This window comes from Pinus tabuliformis, chromosome 5_2, assembly GCF_031772625.1.
Source record: "Pinus tabuliformis cultivar Carrire ecotype Pingquan chromosome 5_2, CPIR1, whole genome shotgun sequence".
Classification (NCBI taxonomy): Eukaryota; Viridiplantae; Streptophyta; class Pinopsida; order Pinales; family Pinaceae; genus Pinus; species Pinus tabuliformis.
In genome coordinates, this window is record NC_142306.1 from 738,595,101 (window position 1) to 738,608,606 (window position 13,506).

General features: G+C 36.0%; 1 long non-coding RNA gene across 1 annotated transcript; it reads left to right on the forward strand.

Moving 5' to 3' along the window:
• Positions 1-8,141: 8,141 nt before the first annotated feature.
• On the forward strand, positions 8,142-8,804 carry LOC149161349 (uncharacterized). Its single transcript, XR_016261500.1, has 3 exons — positions 8,142-8,271; positions 8,366-8,506; positions 8,605-8,804. It is a non-coding gene; the product is annotated as an uncharacterized LOC149161349 (long non-coding RNA).
• Positions 8,805-13,506: the final 4,702 nt, after the last annotated feature.

Below are 13,506 nucleotides of genomic sequence, written 5' to 3' on the forward strand. Positions count from 1 at the left end.
ATCAAGTGGAAGAACTTACCCGCTGAAGATTCCACATGGGAGGATGATAATTTTATACAGAAGCTTCCATAACTACTCAAGCATTGAGGACAACACTTTTATGAATGAGAGGGGCATGTTAGGTCCCTATAATACTAGTGATTCCCATATTACTATTGTCATTGTACCCTTATTGTTATTGTTGTGCCCCTATTGTCCCCATATTGTTATTATTGTGCCCCATAGAAGCCTGCTATTGTTATTTTTGTGCCCTTATATTATTATTGTTATGTCGGCTTTGATTATATTGTGACCCCTTAGACTCCTATACAAAGAAAGGAGGTTTTGTCATTTGTATCATCCAAGAATTGTTCATTTGTGTAATGTAAAGTAGGTTTCCCCCTCGAAGTGGCTGATTTCTAAGTCGTTGATCTATATTTTCTATTTTTTGTGAGTTGGTTTCATAACAACCCTCCTATTTCACTTGGACCCCCACCATTGTTTCTTTCAATTTTTCAGTTTCCTTAATTGTAGCATAGTTTACTATTTTTGGCAATTTTTTGAGTCCTAAACTTCTGGAGCCGTTTTGAGGCCCTAAACGACATTTTTTTGGAAAACGAGCAAATATAAGGTAATAATGGATGTTTGTGATTTAAAGTTATAGTACTCTAATAGATATTTCTAACAAGGCATCGTGCGCATCAAACAGAGACCGTATGCCAAAGTTACGACCTCAGGAAGTTAATGTACCATTTTACCCCAATCGGGCCCATAGTTTTGGCACTTCATCTCCTCAGGTTAGGTTTTTGGATGTTTAGTGTCCTCCATTGTTTCTCAAAAATAAATAGGCCTTCAGATCTCATTTTAACAGAGTTCAGAGGCATGTAGCCACCACATCTCTTCTCAGAGATAAGCTATTATCGCCCGAGCTAGTTTATTTCCATTATGTATGTAAGCATATTTAAGTTCTTTGATATTAATGAAATGAAGTTTTATTTCTAATGCATATTTGTGTTTATGTTTATATCTGTATTCGGTTGCATTCCTGCATAAGTCCTGATCATTTTTATTGCAGGTCGAGCCAAAAGGAGAATTCCAGCCGAAACTTCAGTGCATATTGGAACGAAAACAACTCATGCTTTGGAACCAAGCAATCGAACAAGTTAAATTGTTGTGGAAGCACTTTGGGTTTGATGAAGCTACATGGTAGATGGTTGATTAGATGCGGGTTATGTATCCTTCATTGTTTGTCGATTGAGGCAAAGGAGTTTTGGTATATGCATATATTTATGCATGGTTGTTATTATAAATACCACAACAATCTATGTTATAAATCTCCAATAAGCGGTATGGTTGTCATGTTGTCATAATTGTGATGATGGTTTTTCTTTTGAGCAGGTTATTCATTGTAAATACTGCATCGATCTAAGTTATAAAGTTCCATGGGAAGTATGTTTTGGTTTCAGCGGTCATGTTGGTTATAGGTGTCATAGAACACCAAGGACAATGTTCCCCTAAATGGGAGGGGTCTGTAATAGCCCCGGGTTAAAATTTCATGTAACAAAGTTAATAAATGCAAAACAAGACCAAGGTCATGGGACACATATTCCAAGTTGAATGTTGGGAAGAACATCCTAGTGGGCATCATTTATTGTTTATTATGGCTAAGGAAATTGGCAAAGACTTTGAAAAGGCAAACACACATTAATTGGAATTTTATTTATGAAAATAAAGTAAAATAGGAGAAAAAGAAGGTGACAGATAATAGGTTGCATGTGAGGAAGAAATTGAAGGAAAATAGAGGAAGAATGAAGAAATTAGAGGAATCAATAATAAAAAGGCATCAGAGAATTAGTTTGGGGCCTTTTGTCAGTTTAGTTTTGAAATTGGCTTTAGAGAGGAGAAGAGCACCAAGAGGAGAAAGTAAGCAAGCAAGCAAAGAAAGGACAAGAAAGTAAAGGAAAGAAAGGATCAAATAAGGAAGAGTTGGATCAAGCGGCTACAACAGGATTACTTGTAGGTATCGAGTTACATGTATGATTTTCTTTCTAGTTTTGGCATGCATGGTACATGCATGTGTTTATTTGGTTCATTTGCTATCATTGGCATGGGTTTTTCCTGGTTTGACAATGGTTTCAACCTTGCCTTCTTAAATCCTGGATAGTCATGGTGTGATGGGTTTCATTCTTGGTTAAGATTTGGATTGCCTGAAGGTTTTGGATTCAGGTGAGGTGGTCTCACGAATATACCAAGGTTTGGGGGTAGGGATGGTTTTCTTCAAGAAGCCCTCAACAGGTGGGTGGAGACATGTAAATTCATCAAGGAATGGTGAAAGAATTCTGAGGCATCCAAGCTTGGTTTGTTTTTGTGACCTCGGGACATTTTTAGGTGAGATCACGATAGTGTGAGGGTATAGGTGGTTTAACCTTTGGATTCCCTTGGTTTTTTATATATTGGTTTATCCCATGAGATCCCACACTCATGCTTGGAATATGGCACGAGGGTGATTGGATGAAAGCGAGATTTGGTTCAACGCAATCTATGGTCGGGTTGTACCTGGAAGTCCCTGACTTGGTCGGCTTTTGAATACGTTAATAAGAAATAATTTCCTCTTTTATTTTATGAGTAAATGTACTTGTTATGGTGTGGCTTTGATGGTTTTTCTATCATTGTTATTAATTTGGTTATATGTTGGTTATAAGCATGGTTTTGTGACATATTCTAATTATGGCTCTTAACATGTATTGATTGGTAAATGAATGGTTATTGAATGCTTGACATAATAGATGTTGTTGCAGCTATTGTGAGATGGCATTAGACCTTCTTGATGATTATCATATAAGTTTCAGATCTCTATGTTCAGATATGCATTCATGACCTATAGATATCATGCTCACCATGTGTTTGATGAAATGATTGTCATGCTTACGCCTAGTTAGGTCAAGCCCTTGATTATGTTTTGCGTTAGAGGCTTTGTCCTTGTGTCATTTATTATTTTGGAAATTTTTATCAAGTTTTGGGCAGTGATCAGGAGTCTAGCCTTGAAAAGGTGGCATAAATCACGCGGTTGAAGGCTCAAAACTAAGAAATTGGGACTGCAATCGCTAACTTGCAGGCTTATACATGCAACTGAAGGCTTACAGATGCATGGATGTTGTCTTATGCATGCAACTAACACGCTAGGTCAGCGAAAAAGTAGTGTAGCCTAGGGTCTAGGAACCTGGAGTGGTTGTTTAGCTCTTGGGAGTCCTCTAGCTCCTAAGGAAGGTCAATAAAGTTTTAGTTTGTCAATTCCACTTCCTTAACTATACTTAGGAGGTTGAGTCATGTCATAGTATCCCTCAACTCATGTTTACCACAACAGACCAATGAAAGTGGGTAAATGTGGGAGGGGTGGTTACAAAAAATAGAGGAAGAATGAAGAAATTAGAGGCATCAATAATAAAAAGGCATCAGAGAATTAGTTTGGGGTCTTTTGTCAATTTACTTTTGTAATTGGCTTTAGAGAGGAGAAAGCAAGCAAGCAAGCAAAGGAAGGACAAGAAAGTAAAGGAAAGAAAGGATCAAATAAGGAAGAGTTGGATCAAGCAGCTGTAATGGGATTACTTATAGGTATCGAGTTGCATGTATGATTACCTTTCTAGTTTTGGCATGTATGGTACATGCATATGTGTATTTGGTTTATTTAATATCATTGACATGGGTTTTGCATGGTTTGACAGTGGTTTCAACCTTGCCTTGCCAAATCCTGGATAGTCATGGTGTGATGGGATTCATTCTTGGTTGAGTTTTGGATTCCCTAAAGGTTTTGTATTCGAGTGAGGTGGTCTCAGGAAAATCCCAAGGGTTGGGGGTGGGGATGGTTTTCTTCAGGAATCCCTCAACAAGTGGGTGGAGACATGTAAATTCCTCAAGGGATGGTGAAGGAATTCTGAGGCATCCAAGCTTGATTTGGTTTTGTGATCTTGGGACATTTTTAGGCGAGATCACGGTAGTATGACAGTATAGGTGGTTTAACCTTTGTATTCCCTTGGTTGTTTATATATTTGTTTATCCTGTGAGATCCCACATTCATGCTTGGAATATGGCATGAGGGTGATTGGTTGAAAGAAAGATTTGGTTTAGCCCAATCTACAGTCGGCTGGTACATGGAAATCACTGACTTGGTTGGCTTTTGAATATGTCAATAAGAGTTAACTTCCTCTTGTATTTTATGAGTAAATTTACTTGTTATGATGTGGCTTTGATGGTTTTTCTATCATTGTTATTATTCTGGTTATATGCTGGTTATAAGCATGGTTTTATGATAGATTCTAGTTATGACTCTTATCATGTATTGATTGGTAAATGAATGGTTATTGGATACATGACCTAATAGATGTTATTGCATCTATTTTGAGAGGGCATTAGACCTTCTTGATGATTCTCAGATAAGTTTCAGATATCTATGTTCATATATGCTTTCATGACCTGTAGATTTCATGTTCACCATGTGTTTGACGGAATGACCGTCATGGTTAGGTCAATTTATTGTCTATGTTTTGTGTTAATGGCTTTTTCCTAATGTCATTCATCATTCTGGAAAGTTTTATCAAGTTTTTGGTAGAGGTCTGGGTACTAGCCCTTAAAAGTGGCTCAGATTCCGGGGTCGCATGCTCAGAGTTAGAAACTTTAGATTGCAATCGCTGGGAGGCAAGGTTATCCATGTGAATTGAGGGTCACAGTTGTTGGCTTGCCTTGTTATGCAAGCGACTGGTAGTCCAGATCAATAAAAGGGAAAGTTAGCTCACGGTTTGGGCATCCAGAGTGGTTGTTTGGCTCTTATGGGTCTTGTAGTTCCCGAGGAAGGTCAGTAAAGTTTTGTTTCATCAATTCCACTTCCTTAATTTACCTAGGTAGTTGAGTCATGTCATAATAACCCTCAACTCATGTTTACCCTGACAGGCCGGTAAAGTGGGTAGATATGGGAGGAGGGTTTACACATATCTCGTACTCGTAGAGTAGTTTGGTACCAGTTCCCCCCTTTTCTTCTCATAATTGTTAGCATTTGGGTAGTTAACTACCATTTCAGAGATCTAAACAATTAATTTAGGTAAGATAGGAAACTTCCTAAAACCCCCCAACAACTTTCCTCCAAGCATCGAGATTCGTGTTGGTTGCTCTCTTCTTCAACTGTAGCAATATATTAAATAAGAGTTAATATTTACATCAAATGAAGTTTTCAAAATACCCATGCATGTCATTCCAACATTATCAATCTTAGATACAAATTGCAACACATGGGGTTTAAAAAGGGGTGTTACAATCTGACTAATTTTTCTAAATCTAGTGAATTAAATGTCGATTAGATACTCTAAATGCCAAATCTATGCTTTAATGACCTAATACATTCTTTAGTAAGTGCCCAAAGACTCTATTAACTATTTTGATGAGTTTCAAAACATGTAACCTTTTCGATGAGAATGAAATTCTATTTGTCAACACATTTGTAAAAACATATATTAGTACTATGGAAAAAACTTGTATTGGCACTTTCGAAAAAATTCGATTATATTGACATGTTTCAAAAACTCCATTTTGACCCTTTTCAACAATCTTCAAACAAATATTTTTAGCAAATCTGAGTACACATATTTTGTTGAATTATGAAAGAGTAGCTTCATGGATTTTCAAAAAATGTCGTCTTGGCGCTTTTCAAAAATCTTCCCTCTTTCCATTGAAACAATCAAAGTTTCCTAAGTCTTTTTAGTGTGTTTGAGAATCTTACCTATCAACACTTTTGTGATCAAACTCTTCATCGACGCACTCCATAAAACTTCATTTTATCCCATTTGAAAAATCTTTCCTTTGGCAAAAACTTATCCTTTTTTGGTGCTTTCCAAAAAAATCTAACTTTTCGATGAACTTTCAAAAAATACTCTAGTTTTTGGTGCGCTTGGTAAAATATGATAATCTTTTCAATGTTCTCCAAAGTAAAAAAATTTCTCTTAAATTGATAATTTACATAATGATCTATCAAAAGAAATTAACTTCAATGATGATATTGAAATATGGTTTTGTGAATTTTTTGTTTTTTCACGATTTTTTAAGATAAAAGGCACTTAGTAAATTAAAAAACATTTATGAAAATCACTTAATAAAAATTACAACTTAAATGAGTCTAATGATTAAGAACATATCTGTCCTCTTAAAAAAAAAATCATATATTCAAATTCAAAATAAAATAAAATGTATATACCATAAAACTTTTCAATATACACTAGTATAGATCCATTTTAACCATCGATCTACTAAGAGCCGAGAGGGATCAAAAAAAAAATACACATGAAGAGATTTAATCACTTCTAGTGCTTGCTATGTGATTAAGATAGATCTATAGTGGTAATTTTTCATTGTTTATATTGTATTTTTGAATATTTTATCATTATTAAAAATTGAATGAGTTACACATTTTCCTCTTACTACATTATTTTATCTTTACTTTTTATCATGGAGCATTGAAATATTTTACTAAGGTAAACATTAATACACACGTAAGAGAGGGGAAGAGAGAGAGAGTTCATATTGAAATATATTAGTTAATATAGATATTCAAACAATTTATTTAAGTTCTATATTGAGATATTTATAAGAGAATATATATATATATATATATATATATATATATATATATATTACTTTATCTTTATGAAGTTATATAAAATTATATTATTTAAGATAGAAATAAATATTTTATTTATTATTTGAAGAATGAAAGTGAAATAAACATAAGTGAAATATTGGATTGCGGAATGAGTCTCTGGTCGATTTTTAATTGTTTATTTATATGGTTTTTTTTTTGACATTAACTAAAACTATTTTTATTATTTTTTGGGAATGTGACATACTTACACATGTCTCTCATACTGAATTGTAGAATGAGCGGCAAAGATTTTAATTATTTATTTATATGGTTATTTAATTTTTGTTTTTTTTGTTTTGGTTGACATTAACAAGAATTATTTTTATTATGTTTTGAAAACATGACATACTTACACATGTCTCTCATACTGGATTGTAAAATAAGCCTTTGGGCTCAATAAAACCATTTACAAAATCCAAAAACAACTTAAATTTAAAAATAAAAAACGATTACTAAATAAAATAAAATAAATAATAATTTCTATCCATATCTAATATCTCAAAACTTAAAACTAAGTCAAATCTCAACAAATTTAATTGAAGCTAAATAAATTATTTAACTAATACTACATAAATTACACTAAACGAGACGGGCGCACTAATAAAGAAAATATAAATGATGATGACATTTTTTCTCAGCAAAGATGGTTGGATTTAATACAAACTTTGACTTATCTTCAGTGATATGAACTCATTATTCAATATACAAAATTCTGGATTTTCACTCCTATTTTATTTTATTTTAGATTGCACACAATGCGATCTCCACTGTATAAGTAAATGAAATATATTTTTAAATAATTTTCAAATCTACCCTATATGAACTAAGGCGCAGGCAACTACGGTGAATTATTTTGAAAAAATAGTAATGATATTTTTGAAAAAGACGGATAATTTTACATTACTATATAATATTCTATGCTAAATACTTTATTAAAGTTTATTAAAAAAAAAAAAATTTGTTTAATATATTTTGTATTAAAATTATTTTAGTATGTATTTTTACAAAGCATACACATTTTTTTTTTCATATTTATCTATTTCTCTCTCCTTCTTATTCTTTTTTTCTCTCTCTCTTTTCTATTTCTCTCCTCTCTTTCTCTCTTCTCTCCCTCTCTCTCTACCTTATCACTCCCTCTCTCTCTTTCCACTTTTCTCTCTTTATGTCTTTCTTCTTACCTACCCTTAACATGTAAACATTCAATTAAATAAATAAAAAATTATATACTCACACTTATTACTCGCACACTTTTCATAACGTGCAAGATACGACGATTAATATCATATCTTTACCGCAGACATAATTTAAATGGTTAACATTAATGTTTTTTAATGTTTAATCGCCCCCCTCCCAAGGTAATTTAACTCATTCAATGCCATAAGAGGTGTCAGCTATCGCCCAGCCCATGCATTTACGCCAAGTACTCCTTCTAGATCGTTCTTGTGCAGGTGGAGGTTTGTCCATCGTCGATCTTGATGATGTTGATCCGACAGTTGGGCGGCAACTAGGGTTAATGAGGTAATTGTTTACCCTTCCCCATCTGGCTTCTCTCGGCATTCGAGCAATGGTTACCTCGGTGGATAGCTCTGCAACATTGAGAGTTTGATAAGGTAAGGTTTAGAGTTTTGCAGGTTCTAAATGGCTACTACGCTCACTGAAACCAGGTTCTCTACTTCCACTAATGTTGCCTTTCCATCCTTGTAGTCTGGAGAAGGGTTTGGTTCCTCTTTCGGTCGTTTGTCATCCTTTAGATGGCACCCTATTACACAGAGCTTCACCCTTTTATTCTACATGCTTAGAACAACAGTGTTGCTCGGTGGTGACTCGAAAGAGGTGTTTTTATAGGTAAGATTATTTTTTTCTTTTTGCTCAGGTTGATTTACCCTCTTAAATAGAACCAAGTTTTATACATTCGCTTACCCTTTTCATTTCGAATGGCATAGGTTCTTATGGTTTCTACAGTTGAAGCTTCGACCACAAGTAAATTGTTCACAACTTCTGCTTTAAAATACAGTTCAGTACTTCGGTCTTTTTAATTTTTGTTCATTACCTCTGTATGCAATCCACCCGAAGAGGGAGGTTTATCATTCGAGCTGGTCTAACCCTCGATGTTCTTTCTCCATAGGTAAATGAAGAAATTACACTGATAAGCTAAAGTTAGGGTGATCCTAATACCTGGTTTCGTGCTTTGGTTACATGTTGGTCCACTCTTGTGGCTCGAGTCTTTCCTGAGTCTGGTTGCATTCGACTAGGTTTCTCTACAAGTTCTTATCCTATAGGGTTTTTTCCTTTATAAAAACCCCAAACGATAGTTGAATTGTACTGTTAGATTTCAGGGTAAAATGCCCTTCGAAACCTATGGCGGATTTGTTATCGTCGTTTAATTTTCTCCTTCTTTTGAGTTTATGAGGTTCAGGTTTGAACCAGGATTGTTATGTTTGTGATGTGTATAGAACTATTTATGAATTTTGCTTTGAAAATGGTTCCATTTATTATTATTTGCTCGAGACCTATGATTTGTATGTGGATTGCGCTTGGTCTCAACTTGGCTGCGCATTTTCGTTGGAGTTAACTATTTAACTTATTCAAAGAGAAATGTTGTCATTTCCTCCAGTTTATGTGTCTATAATATCTAACTTAAAACATATGTTGTTGTTTCAATGTGATTCCCACCTTTAGATTTTCCAGATTCGTTGTATATGTTGAGAGATGTTTGCATAATTGAATATATATATTTGAGCATGGATTCTCGTGTGAAAGATAGCATTATTTCCTTTAATGTTTATTAGCGATAAGATCGAGAATTGTTTTTTTGTAGCTTCCTTAAGTTAATTTCATGAGTAAACAATTGTATAATGCTACGATTATTTGTTTCCTTTTATTGTAATACTCAGGTTTTTTTAATGAAAAGTTAATGTACTCAAGTATATATAGAAGAGAAATAAAGAGTTACTATTTGAATGAAATATATAGTTCTTTCCCCCGATCGGGGTGAAAATGGCGGCGAGGAGATCAATTAATATGGCAAGAGCGAAAAAAAATGACAGGTCAGATGGGATATGGGTAATCATGACGGCAAGCAGGAAGATCTGCAGAGAGGATATAATTCCAAGGCAAGGTAGAGATGAAGTAAAGAAATGCAGAAGAGGTGGTAGAAATGCTGCAGCGACGGGACATGGGCAAGATGGTACAGAAGACAGACGTGGAGAAGTGGGAGATGATGGAAATAATAGGCGGAAGCGGGAGGGGGTGAAGAGGAATGAGGAGGAGCGGCAAAGGAAAAATCATAAAGGAGAGAAGAGGTGCGAAGGAGAGAATGGGATTATAGCAATTACAATGAGAGCGCAAGGAGGCAGGGTGGCGAAGACCATAACAGAGCTTAAGATAAAACAGGGAAGGCAGAAAGGTCGACTGCATACCACGAAGAGGAAGAGACGAATGGCAATGGTGAGAAGAACGAGAAAGGAAGTAGTTGAGGAGAGCAAAGACGGAAAGGGACTGGGGAAGAAAAGGAAAAAGATGGAGTCGTGGGAAGCCATGGAGCAATACCAGATAAGCATGGAAGAGACGGACGACGAAGAGGAAATGTATAACTCTAAACAGAACAAGCGGGAGCGGCCAAGGAAGAGCGTATTGGAGACAGAGGGGCCCCCTAAGGTTGAAATTCAGGAAGAAAGAAAGTATGGAGTAATGAGGGACAGAGGGCGAAGAGCGGGAGGTGACCAGGGCTGCACCTCTAGAATGAAGGATCAAGGTGACAGAATAAAGGAGGATAACAGAGGAAGAACGGGAAAAGGAAGGACCCATGGCGGTAGAGGGAGAGGAAGACCGGCCGGACAACGGGAGAGAAGTGAGCAAGCCACGGTAGGGAAAAGGAGGTATAGGAAAACTTTAAAGAAAAGGGTACAGTACGCAGAACGAGCCTACAACGAAAACACAGATGAGGATATCCGGAGAATAATTCAGAGAATGGAGGAGGAAGCCACGCAGGGTCAGTCTGGTTCAGAAATGGAGGACTGGGAATACTTGCTGCCGGATCCGGGAAACACCAGAGGGCGCATGACACTGTACAAATAGGCATTACATGTTTACTGGGTTATGAAGAGACTGTTGGCAAAAGCAATGGAGCAGGTGGCCATGGAGATGGCGGAACTGGCTCAGGGAATTCATAACATGAAAAAAGAGATTCAAAACATGCAAGTAACCCTCATAATGCAGGACAACAAACTGGAAGAGATCAAGCAGCTGATAAGGGAGACCAACTCTGGAATAAAGAAAGAAGGAGACCAGCAGGAGGCAATGGCAGACTGATACATGGAGATAAGTAGAAAATTCTCTAGTTTTTGGTTGTAGAATGTTAGCTCCTAGATTTTGGACACTGTTCATAATGCAGATAAGAACTAGTAGTAATTTGTTTAAATGTCTAGTATACTTAGCTTGGACAAGGAGGCTCAGCATTTTTTGTTTCTGGATGGTTGTTAAAAACTTTAGATGGCCAACAGACCCGGTTTCCCCATTTGGGGCGGGTTGAGGCCACCAAGTGTATGTAGAGGTTTCAACTCATTTTAATGAATATGAATGGTCACTCCTTAGCTTACAGAAAAAAAAAGAAATATATAGTTCTTTACTACAGTTCCATTCAAGTCTTTTAATTTTATTTTTTTCTGCTATTAATTCTATATAGAAAGAAAATGAGTTTTCATCTGAGTGCATAGGAGACTTATGTTGTCTTTTAGCTTTGTTAGCCTCTTTTCTTCCTTTTGCAATCTTGTGTTGTTACCAGAAGATCTCTCCACCCAGCCTCGAGTCTGGCAATGACGTCTAGACTCTCCCCCAAGCTCTTCCCCTCCAGGAAATATTTATGAACCCTGTGTTCAATTTGGGGTATCTTGAGACATCAAGACTAATAGTCCAACCTCAAGTCACATACCCTCGTCAGGTCTCCCACTGGTTTATCTCACCCAACGCAAGGAGTTTCTCGTGGCAGCATTTTGCCTTTAGCTCCAATGTATCATTTCCTCTCTCCAATTCTACAACCCTCTAGGCCTTCCTCGAATTCTTCTTTTGAGGAAAAAGGTGAGTAACCACCTTAACTGTCTCAGGAGGTTTAACAACTGTTTTCCTGTTCCTGAAAATACTTTAATTTTTAATATGTATTATTCATAAATTGTTTTGGCCAACTCAGCCACAGTTCTTTAATGTTCTCATCGAACATATGATGACAAAATCATAACAGTAAACAAAAGTAAAAGTAAAACAATAGAATAAGTTAGTTAACGTGGGGTGTTACATCTCCCCCCTCTTATGAGGAACATCATCCCAGGTGTTCTCTTTGGTTTACAAAAATAGTGCAGGACAAGCTTTCCACATGAAATCCTCTTCTTCCCAGGTGGCTTCTTCCGGGCCAAAGTGCTTCCACTACACTTTAACCTGGGTGATGGTTCATTTCCGCAAAGTTGTTTCTCTCCTTTCTAGAATACGAAGAGGTTTTTCCAGAAATTCTCTTTCCGGTTTGACCTGCCCATTATCACAGATTACCATTAGTAGTTTAACTTATAATAAAACAATTATATGCTAATGTATTTCATTAACTGATTTACCTGCACGTTTACACAGTTAATTACATGTTGAGGATTGTACACATATTTTTTTAACAAGGAGACATGGAAAACATTATGAACCTGGATATGGCTTGGTAACACGAGCTGATATGCCATAGGTCCAATTCGTTCCAATACTTGAAAAGGACCACAATACCAGGGTGCTAACTTAGCACACCCTCTCCAATACAAGGTACTCTTCTTCGGCTTGACCCATAAATACACGTGATCTCCTACTTGGAATTCTCTATAGGTCCTCTTTTTGTCCGCATAAGATTTTTGTATGTCTTGAACGGTTTTTAAGTTTTGACGTATCTTTTTAACTATTTGCTCCATTTCGGCTAGCATATCAGGACTCAATGTTAATTTATTCACAGGACTGTTCCAACCTATGGGTACTCTACACTTTATTCCATATAATGCTTTGAAGTGACTCATTCCCAATGACTTGTGAGAAAAATCTATTAAGTGGAGGTAATCCTCCCACTTGTGCAGTTGCTGCATCACAAGCATTCTTAACATATCCTCTAAAACTTGATCAACACGTTCAGTGTGACCATCTGTCTAAGGATGATAAGCAATAATGAATTGGATCTATGTGCCCAATCCAGAGAAAAGGGTCTTCCAGAATGCGGATGTAAATTTTACATCCCTATCTGAGATCACCACTTTGGGTATCCCATGCAATCTAAATATCTCCCTCATAAAGATAATCGCTAATTCGACAATCTTGTAAGTAGATTTGACCAGTATAAAATGACTGGTTTTACTTAGCTTATCAACCACCACCATAATTAAGTCATTATACTTTTTAGTTCGGGGAAAACCTGTGATAAAATCCAAAGTGATCACCTCCCATTTCCACTCAGGGATAGGCAATGGTTGAAGTAACCCATCAAGGTGTTGGTGTTCCACATTCACCAACTGACATTCTGAACATTTAGCCAAATATTCAGTAATATCTTTTATTAAGCCTAACCAGAAGTAACTTTTCTTGATAGCTAAAAGTAGTTTCTGGTAAACAGGGTGGGCAATACAGGGTTTCCTATGAAATTCATCCATTAAAATTGTTTAATAGAATTCTAGTTGGGAATATAAATTCTATTTCTAAAGGTTAACAGTTTATCAAGATTTATCCCATATTTAGATTTTTCCCCTTTAGTCTGAGCATTAATTTATTTCTGCCAAAGGAAGGTATATTCTAGATACTTAAGAGATGCTTCTCTAATAATATCAAGGAATTTC